This window comes from Ambystoma mexicanum, chromosome 4q (assembly GCF_040938575.1).
Source record: "Ambystoma mexicanum isolate Mex_15411 chromosome 4q, UKY_AmexF1_1, whole genome shotgun sequence".
In the NCBI taxonomy this organism is placed as follows: domain Eukaryota; kingdom Metazoa; phylum Chordata; class Amphibia; order Caudata; family Ambystomatidae; genus Ambystoma; species Ambystoma mexicanum.
In genome coordinates, this window is record NC_090928.1 from 542,819,300 (window position 1) to 542,840,807 (window position 21,508).

Here is a 21,508-nt window from a genome sequence, read left to right on the forward strand (position 1 = left end):
AATATCAGACCTGCTAATTTCACAATGGAGGACACGTTTAGCAATTTTTAGAGCAAGTACCTTAAATCGGCGAGGAAAGCAAAATGGAAGAGGCTGGTGCAGTGCCTAGATCACATATTTTCGTCGTAATTTCCATAAGAAATCATTGAACCGCCCCATCTCCACTTAAAAGTCAAAGTGAAAGAATTACATGTGGTGTGATAGCCTAACAACTTGGGTAAACTGCCCACTACAGTTCTCTTCATACATGGAATGTTTACCATTTGAGACAAAACCTCAAACATCTTGGATGAAATATAGAAATAATATAATAATCCATAAACACACTGTTGGCAAACCCTGAGCTCGACGTCGTGTATTTGCCCTCTAAACACAATCGCATAGCTGTGCACCATAGTGTATCATTTATTTTGCCTATATAATAACAAGATGAATGGGCGCATGGCTGAAGCTATGTCAGTTTTCAGGTTTACATTTGTTTGTACTGGCTTTAGAAGAAGAGATGCAAACAAGTACAGTTACACACTGTGTCATCGACAGGTTGACAGATCAAGTTTCGTTCAGGGTAACATATAAGTAATCTAGTGAAACGATATATACCTTGTTACAACGTATTCACATGTAGAAGACTAAAAACAGTTTACTATTTTAGCTAAAACATAAACTTTATATCTTCAGCAAGAAAAGCTGTAGCTGTCAAATTACATATCACCTGCTAGCTTGTTTGTACATTAGGTTGATTTCCTAACATGCTGTATCGCCTATATTTTTTGTTGTACATATAGATGAGGGGGGAAAGGGAATTGATCAGAGCAAGGAATCCTTTGCCACCTATGGATTAAGTCCGTATCTATCTGTGTGTGTGTGTGTGTGTATATATATATATATTATAGGGTGGGTGGCAGTCGCTGCCCTATAGTTCAGGTGAGTTGGACTCCCATAGGAAGACAATTAGATACACCCATGCCCTACGAGACTGCACATTTCGGGAAAGATTTGTTAAAAAATAAAGTTAACTAAGAAAACAAAAAACACAGTTTTGGCCTACTCACTATTTATTTTCCCCATAGACAAAAAAGGGCAATATTCGGTGGACCGCACAGACCAAACCACTGTACCGATCTGGACCAGCTGCAAAACAACTTGGGCACAAAGCATTTACTTGTGGCCCTTTTGTGGTTTGGGGTTATTCTGTCCAGTAGTTTTTATATTATTTGATGGAAAAGGGGTGCCCCTTCTCCAAAATAGATAGCTATATCTTGGGTACGTTTCCAAGAAACCACGTGTTTATAAATTAAACAGCCGCTATCTTTTTTTTTTTCCCCTCAATGCGAGAGATGACCACTGTTATAGCCAAGGGTATCGGGAAATGAAACGCTGTTAAAAAAACATGCAAATGCCATCTGGCTAGAGGCGAGAGGAGGGCAGGGGAGGCAAGAGGACACTAAGTTAAATTTGGGAGTTGGAGGGGGTCTAGGGACTGAGTTTGCAACACACATTTTTCGGTAACCTCGGCTATCGGACAGAATAGCTGCAAATGAAATCGGCCAAAATGACCGAGTTGAAAAGCATGAATGCGTAATTTGGCCGAATTTCAGCCGTTCGAAAAATTATGAACGGCTGAAAAAGTTCGACCAAATCACGCATTCGGTACTGGGAGATGCGGGGTGTCCCCCGCACCCTTGCTCACTATATTGTGAGTGTGGGTTGCGGGGAGCCCCGCAGCTGCCCAAAAAAAAAAAAAAAACAAAACAAAAAGAAATAAAAAAGGAAAGGCTCCTGTGGTGCCGGTTCCCATCACGGAAGTGAAAGGGATCAGGCATTGCAGGGACACAGGAGTCGGCAGCAAGGTAAGTAGGGGGGTGGTGGTGTGGGTAGGGGTGTGAGTGGGGATGTGGGCCAAGTCGGAAATTTTCAGAGGAGGAAAGACCGAAGGTTATTTTCGGAAAAATAATCTTCAGTCTTTTCTCACTTGAACATTTCTACCTCAGTCTTTCAACCCCGATCCGGTGCGAATAGCTGACATTTCATAGCAAACTGCGTCACAGATCAGAAAGGGTTGTGGGAGAATGGGAGAGGGCAGCGGAGGTCAGGAGGCCATCATGGGTGTTTTTGGGAAGAAGCACACAAAGGGGGGGCAGGGAAGAATTTTGGGGTTTTGCTGTTTCCCCCGATATGATGACTACAAATAACTGAGGGTTCTGTATTTCTGTACCCGTGGCTGCAGATAAGTTTTAAAAAAAGGATAGCTACAGTAACGTCAGAGGTGAAAAATCACTGGCCTTTGTCCAGTGCCACGATAGGCATCCAGGACTCCCATCCATTCAGTAACCAGGACCGACCCTGCTTACCTTCAAAGAGAGTAAGGGGCTGTCCCCCTCAGACAATGTTGCCTAATAGATGAGCACAAGTTCTAGACCCCTTAGAACAACATGGCCTGAGAGGGCCAGCACCTTCCGCGCTTTGAAGCTAAGCAGGGTTGGTCCCGATTAATGCATGGATGGGAGTCCCAGATGCTTATTGTGTCACTGGCCAATAGCCATGGCCAGTGATTTTTCACCCCCTACGTTACAGTAGCTGTCCAGGGAATATTTAAGTACAGATTGCTGTGTTTAAAAGGTGAGCATCTGTTTTACTTTGCCAGCATATTTACTGGAACATTTCCTCTCTCAGGTTATTTTTCTGGTGTCCAATGCTATTTTGTCTTGCACATTCTCTTCTAAGGGGGAGGTCAATTGAACTACATTTGTATATTTCACTTTAAGATATATGTTCACTTACTATGCGTGTATTCATGGGTGGCAGCTTTTGATTTTCGCTATTGGGGCAAAGGTACCTGGGCATATATTATTCTTGCAGCTGGACATTTTGTTCCCTTTTCCTTGCTGCTTAAATGTGGTTAGTTGGGGTTGTGCGATGTATCACAGCAGTCTCCAGGAGACCAGACAGAAAACAAGGGGCTTGCAGCACGTTGCTTAACCAAAATGTGTGATCCTTGGCAAACAATTTAATCTCACTGCAAATTGCCTAAAGAATGGTGAGTTCTCAAAGCCTTCCATCTTTATACTTAACAATACCACTGTCAAAAGATCAGTCTGCGAGTGATGATTGTTTTTGAGCAATGGGTTGCAAGTGTTTTAAAATCTGGAGTTGGTAAGGCCGAAGGGAGTGCCCACTGGCCTTGGCTAGTGGTCTGGTAGTGTTTTAAAATGGACAGTGGCTGGCCGGTGGTGTGGAAAAAATCTATGGAATAACAAAACCCTTGAAATTCAAGGAAATAACTTTAGTTGCAGGGACGTTAAGGTGAGAACTTAATGCAACGAAACCCCTGAAATTCAGCTAAAGCCATATTTAACTTCATGCCTCCTGTTGTGCAGCCTATGACATCAAAGATGACATCACTAATTACATCATCTATGACATCACTCATTACATCACTGTTTATATCATATATAACACCACTGATTACATCTCTGATGGTGTCAGACATATTATAATTTATGACTTGGCTAATAAAAGCTTTGATTAACTAATAAACAATTTAGGCCGTGGCCTTTGCCATGGCCAAGGCTGTGTACACTGTGCATAGCCACTGCCCATGGCTAGTGGCTGGTTAGTGTTGTACAAAATACAGTGGGCACGGCTGTAGCCACTGGCCATGGCTGGAGGCCATAGATAGTGGCCCCTTAATGGGTTACCATACAGAGTGGGCACGGCCGAAAGCTGGGACCACTGACTATGGCCAAAGGCCATGACTAGTGGCCGCTAAGTGTTGTAAAATATACAGTGGGCACGACTGAAGGAGGTGGTGACTAGCCACGGCTGGAGGCCATGATGGCTACTGCCCCTTAATGTGCTATGATATACAATGGGGTGGGCAATGGGCGTGGCCACTGGCCATGGCTAATAGCTGGTTAGTTTTGTGAAATATACAGTGGGCAGGGCCGAAAGCTGTGGCCACTGGCTATTGATGAAGGCCATGGCTAGTGGCCCCTTGATGTGGTAAAATCCATAGCCGTTTTAGTGTTGTAATTTAATCAGAGATTCCATCAGTGATGTCATAGATGATGTCATCTGTGATATCATCATTGTAGTCATATGCTGCACAACAGGGGGCCTGATGTTAAGGTGGCTTTATCTGAATTTCAGTGGTTTAGTTGCCTTAAGTTCTCACCTTAAAGTCCCTGCAACTAAAGTTTTTTCCTTGAATATGAATCTATATTGTGAGACAGTCATGGTATCAAGAGAGATGACACTGACAACAGAGATCTATTTACTTTTATAATAATCAGGATGGTCTAACGCCTAACTCTATTCTATGGTGGGATTTCCCTGGCTAAAGAAATCTAAGGAACGTCTGTGTCTATAAGTCAAAAACAAATGTCTGTCTGTTGTGTATGGATAAAATAAAAATATTTTTGTAATGACAAAATAAAGCTATTGATGTATTATTATTGGAATCTAATGACTTTTCAATTAGTAATATGGCATTATTGGCATTTATGATTAATAGAGCTATAGACTAAAAAAGTACATTATATCCGTCTTACAAAGAATCCACACAGCAGGACTGTAGGAGAATGTTTTGTAGTTTAGTATTTATAATGGGGGATTTCTCTGATTGGTCTGTAAACTCCCTGTAGTCTCTATCTTGTGTGAATAGTCCCATTTTGTTCTCAACATCGCCCTGCGTCCTTGCTTATCTGCCACCACTGCAACTATGAGGGTCTGTGGCGAGATAAGATCTTCAAGTCGCATCATTTTACAGGCTCTATTCCATATTTTGATACCCACCGTCACTAAATACGGGTGGCTATGCTGTTCCTTCATAGGAGTCCAAATCAGGTCCCTAAAGTAGAGTTTACTAATGGCAGGCTGCAGGAGAGTAGTTTCTGTCCTGGGACCGTCTGCCATCCATAGTAATACATATTGAAACTTTGAAACATATTGAAACGCTTTGAAACACATTGTGTATAGGTGCTATATAAATAAACTATCATATCATATCATATTGTAACTGGCAAGCCAGGAAATACAACTCAAAGTTTGGTATCTTCAAGCCTCCCTCACCATATGGTCTTTGAAATACGCTCAACGCCACCCCGTGTCTACCTCCTTGCCATAAGAAGCCCCTGCAGACTTGATCTAATTCTAGGAAGACTTGTTTGGGGATATTATACGGGATGTTCCTGAAACAATGCATTAACCTCAGTAGTGCCACCATCTTTAGCAATTGGCAGGGTCAGCTTACCCCAAAACTTCATCGATTTTTCGATCCCTTCTTTTGCCTGTCTGGTGTTGAATTAGTGTTCCGATTTGGGGTCATTATATATATTTAAGCCCAGGTATTTGAAGGAGCCGGTAACTCCTCCTCTGCCATAGTCGCCTTCTTGGCCACTGGGAAACAGACATGACTTGCTCTTATTTATTCTGATCCCAGTCAGAATTCTAAAATTGTCCAATACCTATAACGCATATTGTAGATTTTCTACTGGGTTGCTGAGGTATAATAACATATCCTCTGTGTAGAATGATACGTAATGACTGTATGACTGTAAGTGTAACACCTAGCCAAGGTCTGTGAAGTGGAGTGGAGTGTACTTTTCTTAAAGAGGCTGAGCATACATGCTCCCGGGGATTGAATGTCAAGATCAGGACCTCCCTGGGCCACTTTATTTGCCACCCACTTCCAAAATATCTGTACCACAGGACATCCCCAAAACATGTGTGTGAAGTCTGCCCTCTCTTCCCTGCATCTGGTGCATTCCCTGTGGGCAATGTTCTTATAGTGGCTAGGACTTCTGGGATTAGAGGCTCTTCTAACATGTTTTACTGTTGAGTGTCTAGATGTGGCAGGGGGCGACGAGATCTAGGGCATCTTGTATTTCACTTTCATTGTCTGTCTGGGGGTCTACGTACAATGTCTTATAATACTTTGGGAAGACATTGCTAATGACTGCTTGTGTATTCATTTCTTCTTCTTCTGTGTTCCGAATGTAGCATATCAGGGATCTCTTATTCCTGCCTTTATACAACCAGGCTAGCATTCAACCTGGTTTGTCGCCCTGTGCATGACTCCTTTCTAAGTATTTTGCATGGTTACATTTCCCCAGTCTATCCCATTATACTAGGCATTCCTGTCTCAGTCTAATTTCTTCCTTCACATGCTCCTTTTCTCCTTCTGTTTGCTTCTCTTGCTCCAATAATTTCTGTTCCGCTCTTTTGAGGTTGTTTATGATCGTTTTCTGTACCCCCGCTGATGTCGCTATCATTTCCCCTCTGATAACTACCTTGTAGGTTTCCCAAACAGTGCCTATCTGTTTTACACTTCCTTCGTGTACCTCTATGAAATCTACAGTGCTTTTTTCTAATGTGCTCGTAAAATCCCTTGTCTAATGGTGCTTCGCTTCTCAATCTCCAGGTACGAATAGGCAGCCTTGGGGCTGAAATCCTTCATTTTGTTGAGAGGGTGGAGTGGTCTGACAGGACCCTAGCTAGGTGTTCTGCCTCGGAGAATTCTCCCACGTGTTCCTCTCCTGTGAACAAGTAATCTATTCTAGTGTGAACTTTGAGTGGGGCCGAGTAGTGAGAATATTCTCTGCTATTCACGTGCTGTGTCTTCCATATGTCTTCCAATTGGAAGTACTTCAGGAGCGTGTTCAGGACTTTGGCTGGAGGGGACGACCTCTTGTTTTTTGAGTCAGACCTGTCTATGGTGGGATTCAGGGTGCAATTAAAATCTCAGTCCCATATCACTGTTCCATCGCTGTAGGGGCCTAGTCCTGTATACAACGACCTGAAGAAGACAGTGGCATTGTGATTAGGTGCGTAGGTGTTCACTATGCATATTTCTCGGTTCTCCAGCAGGCCATGTATCATCGCCATCCTGCCCTCTTTGTCCGTCTTGGTGGTCAATACTCTAAGTGGTATTGCGGGGTGTACCCAAATAAGGACCCCTCTTGCGTATGTTGAGTATGTGAATCCCACCAGCACCCCCATGCCCTTTCCAGGTTCTGTTGCTTCCGTACATCTAAGTGTGTTTCTTGAAATAGCGCAGTCCCTACTTTGTTTCTCTTTATGTACATGTGCACCCTTCTGCACTTTAAATAGTTATTTAATCCCCGGATATTCCATGTCATTATCTTTATAGTTTCAGCCATTATGACACAGTGTCCCGGGTGCTTTTAGGTCCTTACGTCTGCTACGACCTTTGGCAGAAAGCATGCACAGTGTGTAACCAACTATACCAGGCTTCCCTCCCATGTCCGGCCCCCACTTGCCCCCAAACTTCAAACAAAATCAACTGTAACTTAGATTGTCCAGCTATGCGCAGCAAGCTAAGACTTTCCCGCTTCTGCTCCATTTGACTCACAACGGGTGGGCACTATTCAGTACCCCTGAAACCAACTTTAGTGGCAGTAGTGGGTCTTCGTTTAGCGTTCCTCCAATGTGGCTGCACCCCTGTGCTTCTGCGTCTTCTTTGATTCATGTTGTTGCTTCAATTTGTCCAAGCCGCGGTCATCTTAGTTCAGTGTAGACTTGTCACCTATCTTGTGTGCGCAGTCCATACATAGTTATACACTGTGTGGATTTTCCCCGGGTTACCCTCTTATGTCGAAGTTCACTGTCTCTGCTCTGTGGCCTCTGGGATCTGCACGCTGTCCATCCAGTCCTGCGCCTCTGTTGATGTTTTGAATAAAAGTACTTTGCCATTATGAATCACTTTCAATTTCGACGGATGTATCCGCATATACTTTAGACCTGCTTTTTTGAGTCTCGCCTTTGTTGTGATATAATGAGCCCTTCTCTTCTGCACCTGGAAGGTGTAATCGGGGAACACCAATATTTTCGCAGAGACCCTCTGTATTGTTCGTCCAGTCCTGGAAAAGGCAAGGAATTTTTACCTGTCCTTATAATTTAGGACTTTAGCTAGTATGGGTCTGGGCGGTGCGCCCAGCGTTGGTCTTCTTGTGAGGGAACGGTGTGCCCTCTCCATCGTGAACCCCTGTGACAGTTCTCCTGCTCCTATTTTGTGCAATAGCAAGTTCTCGACATATGTAGTGAGGTCTGCCCCTTCTGCGCCTTCTGGTAGTCCCACAATCCTTATATTGTTCTGGCATGCACGTCCCTCCACGTCCTCAGCTCTGTCTTCCAGTAGTTTAACCTTATGCAGTAGGATATCGATGTCTCTAGATGTTTGTACTCTGACCTCAGTATTTTCTTTAACTTGTTCTTCCAGTTTTCCAGCGCGTTCCGCTATAGCTCTAACATCTTGCCTTATTTGTTTAACGTCAGTGCCCACAGCGTCGATTTCGATTTCTAATGTCACCTGTAGTGCTGCTATTGCGTTCAGGACCTGTTGATTCCCCAGATCATTTGTGTCCTTCGGAGTCGACGCCGGTTCCCTCTATTTATCTCGACTGTCTGCATTGTGCCTGAGTACTTGGCCCTTTGTGAATGTCTACATGGTTGTCTGCTTGTTTTTAGATTATTTGCTTTTGTTTGCCATCATTCCACCTTCCCTCTCGTTTGAGCCTCTCTTTTCTGTTCCTCCAGCAGGGGCTGACTTCACTCGCGGGCCCTTGTCTTGAGATGTCTGTCTTTCTTCCAGAATTGTGCACTTTCCCTTTGTGTTAACTAGGACCACCTTAAGTGCAGGGCGTGCCTGGCAGCTAGAGTCGAGTGGCTTCTTTACCAACTTGCCCCAAAGGGCGTCTATTGGCATGTTGCTGCGTGCTTTCTTCTTCTTGCAAGGAATTCGAATGCCGTCTTTATATCACACGGTCCAGCTATTGCTCAGACTTGGTTTGTGGCCAACGTCCTCAGTTCTGCCTATTCACTGGTGCAATGTTGCTCGTGCCTGGGGGCACTTCTATTAATGTTGTTATGCAGTGGCAACTGTCCGCTGCATTCTAGCGCAGGTTTGGGGTGAAGCCGCGGGTCTAGTGGGCAAGCCTGCACCGGTATGCCAGTATACGCCAGCTGTGTCTGCTCCCACCCTGTCTTCCAGTCTTCACTTGTGGGCTTGCAAGTAACTTCTTTCGGGGCCTCCGTGTTGTTTTAGGAATATGTTACTGCATCTGTGCCAGGCTTTATTTGCTTATTCCTTTCTCTCAGTTATGCTTTGTTCATCATTTTACATGGCACACCTTACTTTTTGTCTGCGCGTTATGTGGATGGCAGGGTGCAATGTTCGCTGTGTTGTCACTCTTCCTTGACTTTCGGTGCCTCAATGCGTGTGTGTCGCTTGTTTCCCAGCTTGGCTTTTTGTGCTGGTGTTGTGTCGTGCTCGGCGGGAGTGTTCTTGTTCCTACGTGTTGCACCTTTGCTTGTGCCTGATGGAGTGTACAGGCTCAGTTTAGTTGTACGTGCCTCCCGTTGGACTCTCCTGGCAGGGTAGCGTTGTTTCCAATGCAGCGCTTATATGGCGTCTGTTCTGTACTAGCGTATTCGTTCAGGGAGGGATAGGGGCTGCCCTTCTTGGCTGCGCATCATTGGCGATGTGCGTTTGCCCCCCCTTCAACTCCCCCTCTCCTTACCGCCGTCCTCCGAGCTCGATCTCGTTATCTCTAACGGCTTGCTGCGTGTCCCGGACCTCCAGCTCCTGTGGCTGCCCTGCATATGGCGGCCGCCGCAGCAAGTGTTGCACCTCTACCTGTGTTCCTTGGCTGCAATCCGCCTGTCCTCCGCTTCAGGGGACTGTCTGAGGTGATGAGTCTGGCTGACGGCACCTTTTGTTCGTCTCTGGGTCCCGCGATAGCCGCCTTTGCTGTCTCTGCCGGCACGCTGGCACAGCCTCCCTGTTCAGCATTCTATTTCATCTGCGTTTTGTCGCATTTCTCCCTCGCCTTGGCCGCGGCTCCCAGGACACTGAAACCTTGTGTCTTTCGCTGTTTTTCGGCACCTTTCCCTGTTTGTTGCGCTGGATCTCCTTCGCTTGAGGATGTCTCCGCTTCTCCTCTCGCGTTGTCGTCCCTCAGCTCACTGCTACGCAGCTCTCTCAACCTCACGCCGCCATCTTCGTCTCCTCTCCCGGTGCAGCTTTCAACACGACGTATCTTGTGTTTTCCTTGTTTCTTGGGTTTGCTGCTTGCACCTGGCCTCTTAAGTGTTTTCGGATACCGCCTTTCAGTTTTTTAGGTAGAAACCGTATTATTTGAGCTAATCATTTGGCGGATCAGCAGGAGCCTCTAGTGTGCACGTCCTTCTCATATGGCTGCTGGCCATGCCCCCCTAATTCCATGTTTAACATTAGTCAAAACTCTCATAGGGTAGCATTTATTATTTTACTAGCCAAAATTACCAGATTAAAAATGCTTTATTTCTATGATGCACGATTCAGCCATTTCCTATGTGTATGTATGGTTACATTCCTGCATTACCAACACTCCCATATAATGTTTTTTTTTTAGATGAGTACATTTTTTAATACATTAAGTAGTTCATGATAAGGCTCCCGATCACCTCTGACATCTTGCTACCAACATTGTAAACACAGCCCCATGTAGGGACTTTTTATCAAAATTAATTTCATAAGTGATGTCATCAATGACATTTGTGATGCCATGTTTGATGTCCTGGGTGTTAGTCTTGGCAGTGCTCAGTGGGGGAGCAAGTTATGGTTGCTTAGTTTACCATAACAGGCGAATTTCTCAGGGGTTTCGATTTTACTTGTAACCATAACGTCCCTTTTAACAATGTTTTTTTTCACTGAATTTCATAGGTTTTTACCAGACTCTCCCTTAATTTGCTACAAGTTCCTTGCATCGTACTCCCGCCAATTTAGAGGCTATAGAGACCATAGATATTACGACAGCAGGCAGCATCAACAAAGCCCAGAAGCACGGGGGAAAACTCTACAACCAGCAAAAAATACATAAAACAACATTACTGATATTTACAACACCCAAATATATATTTTTATATGATTCAACATTTCAAAATGTAAAACATATTTCTTTATTTAGAACACAATATTATGAAATGCACCAAGCACAAACCATAACTAAACACCTCATATTATTAGTTAAGTCCAACTCTTCATACAGCCTGAGATACACCAGGAGCTCACAGCAAAAACCCTTTTAGCAAATAGTAAGTAAACAATATTTATTTCTCTATTAATAGCATTCATTAGGTAAACACTTCTCATAAGCAAATAACACCATTTCATATTTTGGCAGAAATGGCAAACACACTTGAGTGGCTAGAAGAAAACATTCCGAAGAAGAAATTAGTGAAGATGAAATCTCTAATGGAAAACAATACATCTTTCAATATAAACAAATAATGTAATTTATACAGAGCTCATTGAAATAATAATTTCTTCTTTTCTTATAGTACATACTTTACATGAAGAAACTACACCACAGATTAAATATGGACAAGTCCAAAAATCAGAAATACAATCCCAAACCCCAACTGTACACAATAAAATCACGAGCGTGTCTTCAAAATTGGATCAATTTAGCAGTGACTTTAAATTATGTTAATCATGTTACACACTGTCCTATTTGCACCTGTCCTCCCTGCCCCCAGCAATCACCCCAATCAAATTAACAAAACATAAATCAAAGAAGGTTTGATGAAACTTCTCTCCTTCCCTGCCACTTTGAACTTGCAACATCCTAGATTGCCCGAAAATGCAGTTTCAAAGTGTACCCTTCCAGAGCTCCCAGACCCATTCTTAGTTAATCCATCAAGATTTTACAACTTTTGAAGGCCTATTTTTGACTTGATAGTCTGCAGACAGTCGCGCAGTCCGTGGACAGTTCCTCTGAAGGGAACTATCCATTACTTTTAGTCATTCTCAATCTGGCAATCCAGGAGAGAGCACCTGCTTGGAGTTCCTGCTATTTACCCGCTGTTTGCCATAAAAAAGCACTTGTGGCCATCCCTCCTTCCCAGGGGCCACCACCACCACCAGCTGGAGGGCCTGGACAAGGGAACAGTCGCAGTGATCTGAAAGGAGGATGATGAGGAACAGAAAGATGAGGTAGAGGAAGTTCCTACCTCCAGCACCTGGAGAGAGTCATTGGTGTGGCATTTATTTACCACTGTTGGGGGGGGGGGGGGTGTACCGAAGGTTCAGGCTGCCCAGGTGAAATGCATTGAGAGCAGGGTCATACTCATTCGCAGACAATCTGGGCAGTACTCCTTCAGGACCACCTCCATGTTCTGCCACACCCATTCCAACCACCCGGGTGCTCTGAGAAAGGCTGTTCCTTTCACAGGGAGAAATAAGTTATCTTCCTCTACCCCATCTTCATCAACTGCTCCTGCCACCACACAAGCTACTCCTGTGGGGCAGAGGATCCCACTGGCTGCCTCGCAGGCCAGACAGAACACTGTTGATCCTTACCTTTCGAGTGTCACAGTACTCTGCGACACACCGCTCTGCGGGGGGGGAGCAGTTTCGGAGTGCTTTCGAGGATGCAGTAAAGGAGCACGAGAAACACTGCCACCTACATTAGATTTAAGGCATGCCCAACATCTTCCTCTGTCCACCTGCCCCTCCGTACCTGTGGTTGGTGCCCCTTCCCTCCCCCATCTTACCTTCTTGCCTCTCCTACAAAAAACAAATTCCCCAAAAATATAAAAGCCAGAAAGAAAAAAAAAGGTTCCATTTGGAGCCACCTTTCATAGTTAAAAATAGAACTAAAAATAAATAAATCAGAGGACCTTTTGCAGCCAGCAATGTCTGCGGACACCTGATAAGTTACAGGCACAGGGTGGGGGGGATTCAAATCAATTAACTAGATTTTTGTTAAAGAATGGTGGCTCTTAAAAGAACATCTTTTTTTAATTCTTTGGGGGTTCTATGCACTGAACTAACAAATGTTCTACTAAACTTTCACAAAAAAGGCATTAATTACTTTTCTGTTTTTGCATTTTGTTTACTTAAACTATTTAAAATACTTCAATGCATATTTTATGTGGTCACAGAAACAGTTTCAATGCATTTTGAACATTTTCAAGAAAAATCCTATTGCCAACATCAGTCAAATGCACTCCATCTCTTGAAAATTTTTTGACAATATCACATTTGACATTTTTATTGTGAAAAGATGTAATTCCAACATTGCGCCTTGCTTTCTCTTTAGCTGGTTAGGGCTCGTCCCGGGGGAGTGGATAGGGCAAGGATGGCCCGAAGTGAACATTCACCTCATAAGTCTCCCAGTCTTATGATGGTATTTGTTTTCTGTCATTTATATCTGTATTTATAAATTGTATTTTTTTGCCATTTTTCTGTATTTGTTCACATGTATTATTTGTCATATGAAAACATAACTTGCAACCAGTATATTTCTGCATTTATTCGAATGAAATACTAAATTTATTAAAACGATGGAAGTTGCTTATTCGCCATCAGTGTCCGCTCCATGATTACCGTACTGTTAAGCCGGGAAAGATGCGTCCACGCTTGGTAAACAGAACTAATCCCACACTAGACTGAGAATGTTTCCTGGAGAATTAAAGGACCGAACCACTAAAATACAGAGAAATAGTTACCTCAGCAGGTGCTGGAAGGTAATCGGAAACAGGGGGCCTCCTCCAATTGCACAGATACTCACACATACCAATATGCTGACTCTCACCTCTGCACCAGCAAACGATAGAATGCATCTATACCCCTCGATTAATTTCGCTTAGCCGCACACGTAATTATCAACCATCACGAACACCTCACCATTCTTTAGAACGCAGCTGTTCCCCACGTAAAATCGACCATGCTGGACACATAATCTCATATACAAGCACCATCTCCGCTAGAATGTAGCTCCCCCCCCCCCCAAGTCAAATTGGCCTTGCTGCACGCATACTACTGACCCCACACAACCTCAATACCACTCCTACCATTAGAATGCAGCTACCCACCAAGAAACTTCAGCCTGGTTGCACACATACAGAGTGCACCCAAGCACTACTTACTACCCTGTATCACCACTGACCTTGACTACAGTCCCCAAGGAGGTTCAACCCACAGCGCAAGGTACAGAGATCTTAATGTTTTAAGAAGTAAATTCATGCAAGTTAACTATTTGAGCGTTTAGCCTAACCCCAGCCAAAGCTCTTTAGCCTAACCCCAGTCACAGCATTCAGCCTTCAGCTTACCTCGGAACACCCTCCCCCGTGTTGTTTAGCTTTTTGTGCTTTCATGCTGGAAACCTGTCTGCTTAAAATGCCTCTGTTTCGTAACACTTCAATGTAGAGCTTTGCTGAGATCTGCTGTTAGCGGCAGGAATCGCTATCTAGGAGTTGCGTTCCTGGAAGATAGTCATTGGTGTTGTACACGGTATCAGTTTTGTTGAAACTGTTAAAAATCTTGCGTGTTAACGGAGCACTGCGGAGATCCGCTGAGTCTTGCAGTTAGCAGCAGCTCACAGCAGCTTGCTGTATCCGTGTTTGCCGTGAAAGGACACTTACTTGAAATGCCAATGGCAGGTAAGCGTTCCTATTACCTAAGTAGTAATACCGAGCCGGTTTCCTACTCTGACGCTGGGACACAGTACACATCCGGCCCGGTAGAGATGGAGCATAACGAAATGCAACTGAATGCTGACAGATTTAGGCAAGAAGCGGTTGTAGCCACTGCCGGAACTTCATGCCCACAGATACGTGTATTATCCAAGGCTTACAAAGGGGGGTAAAAAAGCTAAGGGGGTAAACTTAAAACAAGGAAGATAATGAACCCCCATACACCATCTGTGGGGCAGAAAATAACCTATTTCTTCCCTTCGTCTGGAACCAGTGCTGAAATGAGACCTGCCCATAGCAGGCATCTTCTGGACCCTGTGGAGAATAATAGCAAATGACTCAAGTATTCTTGAAATGGATGACCGGTTAGTCCTACTCATAACACAGACTGCATTGAGGCCGATAATATGGGCTTGAACTCAGTTTTAAATGAGAAAGAAATTGGCTATCCGGAAGAGTCCTGATCTGCTACACCATCTATGTTGACTGAACTATTAACAAGAAATAGCTCTTGTTCTTCTACTTCTCGGATAAATGAGGGAGAACCCCTATTGCACTATACGTTAAGAGAGTCAGATGAACGAATTAAGCTATCAGCGCCTATGATCTCTGCCTTGAATTCCGGTTTGAATGTTTTGGCCAATCTTTACGATACATCCGAGGTGAAGTAAGGTCGCACACCATGAACTGAAATCAAAACTAAAATTTGAAACCTTAGACCTTTCTTCCATAAGGGCTCCCCCAGAAAAAGTTACTAACACAGACCAACGGAACAAGAAAGCTGGTCCTTGTAATATGGAGCCGCATGGGGATGGGAACATAGCAAGTAGTTCCGATCACGCTCAAGGAGAAACGTAGGCAATGAATTTGGGTAATGAAAATCCTTTCACCAGGGATATTGCTGGCAAAGATAGGGAACAAAAAATAAAGTGTTCACAGAACAAAAAAGTGCCTTACAGCCTCAGGGTGCATGCTAAGAAAACTAAGAATTTAAAAAGCAAAAGCGGTAACAGTAAAAAAAACTCTAGAAAATTCCTTGGCTCATTGCACCTTACAGAAGCGGTGGGAAATGAAGCATTTGGGAATACAGACAATATTTACCTCTTGTTCAAGAAAAGTAAGCACAAGCAAACCTACTTCCAAGATGACACGAATGAGGAAGGGAGATATAGATCACAGAACAAAAGAAGTGGAAAATGTAAGACAGAGCGATGTGAAAATAACAAGTTCTTGTCGCAGTCGAGTGACACAAACAATCCAATGGCCAAATCCAATGAGGAGTTTGGCACCATTTCACAACAATATAACTTATTGCTACTGTCCGCAGCAGTCGCTTCCACCACTAATCTAAAAGTTCCCTCTATGGCTCCAACATCTGTGTCTAAAGATAGTGATTGGCCAAAATGTTCTTGTAATTGTGGATCCAGGTCAGAAATGACTAAAATGGACGCACAAAAGGATATAACTGGTTATTCTCTTTTTCTGATTTCAGAATTTTTATTATGTTCTGAAATCAGTCCGTTTTTAAATCGTTCAAATATGTTATCTTTATTTAGCAAAATCCCATGTCTACGACTGATCTCCACCAAGGACATAGAGTTGGTTGATGTCTTTGATGATAGAAGAACTGAAATTTTTGCAATCGAGATCCCATCAAGAGCAGTGTACACAAAGGTATTAGAAGAGTTAGAATCACTGAGAACCCTGGGCTATGATTTGCACCCAAGCTCCCTGAAACATCATTCACAGAAGAACTGATATTTCTAATGGGAAGAATCTCGAAAGCCTTAGCAAATATGACTCTGGGTTAAAAATGATGTCTACTGCTGATTCCAATAGTCGGAAGGTCACTTTGCGGGAGCAATCCATGTCACAGAGGCAGATGGTTGATGATTTGAACTTGGTTGCCAGGTGTTTTATCATTAAATAATGACTTGATAATCGGGGGGAGGAAATGTCTTTAACATTGTGGTAAATGCAAAACATGCTCAAGATAATATAACTTGTCCGCAGAAACATATAATTTGGGATGGGTTTCAAACTTTTCAAAAAGAAGCAACAAAAATGAAGGGACGTCGACCCGCCGGAGGACGGATGACTACTTTAAAAACAACTTTAGCTATACAAGTGAATGAGTCGAGTCCATTGCAAGATGAAAGATATTTTAGAGGTTAGAATCTTTTTCCAGGTGCGGAAGCAAAATTGCAACTGCCCATTGATTAATATCTATTGGCACCTGTCTCATTCCACGATTGATAGCTTTATTCTTGATTTGGAGAATTTGCTTGGGCGATATGAAGTTGAAGTCCTAGAGGGGGATGTTGTCCTTGCCGTTGTCTGGAATTCCACATGTCATATTTCTCCCAGTAATGTTACATTGATTCTAGAAGGAAACTCTGGACACAATATCTGTAAAAGGATTTCGGGTACGTATTGGTCTAAGGTCTGGGTGGAATGGGGTTCGTATATATTAAATGGTAACGTAAAGGGAGACATCCCACGTAAACCAACCTGGCAAAAAGGAGACCAACATTTGAGGATAGACTACATATGCCTGACTGAGAATCTTTTATCAATGTGAATGTTTTGAAATTCTAAATAGTGACTTCAGCGACTGTAAGAATGAACATCACTCGCTGCAAAGCTAGTTTGCATAGAGACATTGAGGTTAGCAGTGGGAAAAACCGGGTGATGCAGATGAGCAGAGATTTCCATATTTTTTAGGATAACATTTCAAGGTTTATGGACAGGTCTACATTTTACCAAAAGATGGCTGCTTTTAATCGGAAAGGTTCTCCAAGTTTATTTTTAATGAAACACATGACATATATGGGGACAAGGTTAATTCTACCCTTTGTGGTCGTTGACATAGTTACGATGAACTTGTTCACATTTTTAAAAAAAAGCTTTAGGAGAGTGCTTAGGTGAATAAAGTTAATTGATCCTATCGTAAACAAGAAAAAAATACAAAAGTTGAAGCAAAATGACAAAACCGGGATTGTAGCGCACTGATACTTACTATTTCAGAGAGAGTATGAGCGCACGCTGGCAGCAGTTACAAAAAACAATGCTTTGAATTTCTTGGCATGTGGGAAGAACACGAGCAGTATTCAACTAGAGGTCCAGACTGCGAAGTACCTAACTGATCTTTGCAATCAAACAATAGGATCATTATTCAATGTAGTCGGTAGTGGTACCTGGAAGTTAAAATATTGTTTATCCTGAGATTTTGGAATCAATTAAAAAAGTTCTCTAACTCTAGGGCCCCAGGTCCAAAGAGCTTGAGCAATAGAGTATTAGAAGCACCTGAGGAGGCCACCAGGGGGCGTGCAGGCGATGGAAGCCTGAGTGCCGAGCTCCCTATCCACCAGGCCATTATGGGAACAGAGCCCCCCTAATAGACCCCCCTGAGAAGAAGCGGGTGAATTGTCGAGGTGGGGAACACCCACTAACCATCGAGGCGAAACTCTGAGCACGGGGGTCCCCTGCAAAGTGAAGAACAGGATGCAGCGTGAAGCACGGAGTGGAGTGCACGCAGTCCCGAAAAGCGGCCGGGTCAAGGTGGCAGCTGGCATGAGGACTGTGCAGTGTTGTGCACCCCCTCGGGGAAGAAGAATCAGAGGCCCAGAAATAGCGTTATGGACGGAACTGATGAGGGAAACCAGAATAGAAGAGGAGCGCGGCCGGACTGCTCAAGGCGAGCAACAGCCTCCCTCTGTGGCCCCCACCCCCACCGCCGCTGCCGACCTCTAGCCCACGGATCGGGTGTGGAGAGCAGAGCGGTGTGCTCACGTGTGCTGTGGGTGGCACGGTCCGACGCCCCCGCCCCCCTCCTTGGGATTAACATGCAGGGAGAGAGGCCCGCAAGGGGAGGTTGAAGATTGAGCGGTACTGACGCTCTTGCCCAGAGGTCTACAGTGCTTTACTTGCTTCAATACAGCAGGCCACAGGGGATCAATAGTGAAGGATACATCCCTGAAGGGCGAATACCTCTATACTGTTATTAGCAAATGCTGTACTGGGACAGCTTGAGGACAGAGGAAGCATCTGGTCCATGGCCAATGCACATATGAACTCTTGGTGGGAAGGGACCGTATGCTGGGCTGGGATAGATTGACGGACAAGCAGAAACAGACCTAGCCTTGTCTGCTAAGGCACAACTAGGAAGCTGTACACTGTACTTCTCTTCATCTAGGGCGCCCACGCTGTACCGAGAAAGGCCTATATTAACTAATTGAAGGAATATAAGTGACTAAGTGATAGCTAGTCCCTGGACCAACCACAGACACAGGGTCATCACGCTTTGGGCACGCAAAGGTTGCTCCCTCCTTTGAAATCCACAAGGAGAGGTCAAGCTTGTAGAGTGGAGCCAGTCGGGGTTCGACAGCTGAAGCCAGAGGGAGGTGAGGGCTCCCTTCGCAGGGGCCTGTGCCCGCCTCCCCAGGGAGACTGGAAGAGCCGGGAAACTGAAGGACCTGTCCCTCTCACTGCAGCCATACGCACCGAATCAAGTCCACGGGCAGCAGGGGACGTGGAAACAGAAAGAACTGTTATCTCAGCTGGAACCCCCCTTCCCGAAGTGCGTGGTGTGAAGAGGGGGAGCGTCATATACCAGAAGACAGTGCCCGGTTTCAGATCCACTAACAAGCGGATTCCTCTCAGAGGTAGTGCGACAGAGGAGGGACCTAATAACAGCCTTTGAGGAACAGCAGCCCCTGAATACTCCCCCGGGAAACAAGTTGCGGCGCAGGGCCGTGCTTTGGGTGGCCCTGAACCCACTACACACAACACGCAGAGTGAGGATCGCTGGCAAGGGTGGCATTGAAGGAGGGAGACAGCCTGGAGTAACAGGGTGGACCCTGAGTGGGCGGACATAGGGATTCTGAGGCCAAAAGAAGAGAGTGTGTGACCCTTGAGCACACTCGGGCCCCTATACCCGCACCTGTACTCTGCTAGCGGGTAAGAAGATACTCTGCAGCCCTTGAGGTAAACTCCTGAAGAGGTCTCTCCCTGGCAGGGGTCGTGAGCTATCTGCTACTGGCAAGGGACCCCCCGCCCTTCTGAAGTGGGATGGGAAGTACTAGGCTGATCCTGGGATTTGAGGGCCCCTGATCTCAGGGCATGTGCCCGCCCCTCGGGCCGTGGACAGAGGGGACATCTCCCGAACTGAAGGCATTTTGTAGGTGGACGTCGTGATGGGAGTATCGACCACCGGCGGCCACTGACCATAGAGGGGGACACCACTCAGAGGACCCATTGGGGACAGCAGGAAGAGGCGCTTGAAGGCAAGGCTGAAGTTGGCTGCCTATAAGTACAAATTGAGTGGTCTGGGATTTCGAGATATACCACAGCCCAACTTGGCCATTGCACCAGTGGAATCTGCTGCAACTAAGAAGGATGTCGCCGTACTAATGGAGGAATAAAGAAATATGAGGGCGGACATTGGGAGCAGGGTGGATAGAATTATCCAACAAATAGACAAAATGGAGGAGAGACTTGAGGAAGTCGAGCACAATCAATTCTCTCTTGACACCCTAGAGACACAAATGTATATGCGGTTTACTGAAATGGAGAGACGCGAGGAAGAGGTCAGGATGAAGATGGATGATCTGGAAAAAGGCGAGAGGCGGAATAACCTCAGACTTGGTATACCGGATAGAGAGGGGGAGACGAAATTCGACCTGAAGAGAGCGTTACATGAGGTTACAAAACTGGTCTTCGAGGACGACACCATTGACAAAGCCAAGATTGAGAGAATTCACGGTGCAGGCGGGGCTGCGGGAGGCCCGAGGTCTGTCCTCGCCAAGTTCAATAACTACGCCGACAAAAAGTGAAAAGTCTTGAAAAAGCAAGGCTGAGAGGCCCGGTCACATACGGCACATCCAGAGTGACGATCTTTCAGGACCTGTCCTCCCTGACATTAACCAAGCGGAGAATGTGCTCTACCCTGACCAAATGGGTAATGAGAAAGGAGTGCAGTACAGGTGGGGGTTCCCGTTCTCCATCTCCTTCGAGTTTGATGGCCATAAATACAGGTTGAAGAAGGAGGAAGACATTTGGAAAGTCACGGGGGAGTTGCTTGGAGACGTCGACGCTTCAGAGACTCATGGAGACAAGGCGGGAGACGACAGGCAGTGGCTGATCAAAGGACCTATGAGAAGACGGATTCCAGGATCCGGGAAATATAGCAAGTTGAACACGTTGCCCATGGTGGACACTTGACTCAGACTCAGAATGGAAATCATCTAAGACATGGTCACAGGACCAGTGCGTTTCTCATCAGGGGGTATTTGGGTGATGTATAACAGGTCACCGATGTGGCCTGCTAATGTTGTGCACGTGTTGAGGACATGGCCCTTTTGGTGGCGGGAGAGGGTGGTTTGGTATAGGTGAGACGGGGGGGCTCAAAGTTTACGCGGTTCGATGTGCACGGGACCGGAAGGGAGCTGGTTCCAACTGGTGGTCCGGTCTTACCCTGGTGATGTTAACCGGGGGGAATCGGGGTGCCGAGGTGGGATAAAAGGGGGGGTGGGCGGTTATTTCTTAATGGGGCGGGATACGAGTCTTGTCAAAGTGGTGTTTATTGGTTGTGGTGGGACGGATTTATGTTTACAGGCCAGCCAGAGCGCTTAAGGGGATTAAGGTGTGGGAAAATAGGAGAATGGCAGTAGTCCAAGGTGACAAGGGGGTAGGCCTCCTGAGGGTGGGGACGCTGAATGTAAAGGGGATTAAGTAGCCCACGAAGAGGTCTCTGGTGGCGATGGAGTTTCGTAGAGATGGCTTTGATGTGATGTTCCTTCAGGAGAATAAATACGTCAGAGGGGAAGAACGGAGCGTCCCGGGCAGGGCACTGGGTCAGGCCCCTAAGAAAAGCAGGGGTTGGAATCCTTATTGGTAAATGGCTAAGAATGGAGGTTACAAAGGTCTGGGACGATAAGTAGGGTAGGGCCCTCCTGGTCTCTGGGACTATAGACAAGGTGGCGTTCACATTTGCTGCAATCTACTTCCCAAATCAGGGGCAACAGAGGTT

The 21,508-nt window shown here is 45.2% G+C and overlaps 1 protein-coding gene across 1 annotated transcript in view; it reads left to right on the forward strand.

Annotated features, from left to right (window-relative positions):
- HECA (hdc homolog, cell cycle regulator) overlaps window positions 1–21,508 on the forward strand; it is a 437,124-nt gene that overhangs the window by 2,219 nt on the left and 413,397 nt on the right. The gene's annotated exons all lie outside the window — the stretch shown is intronic.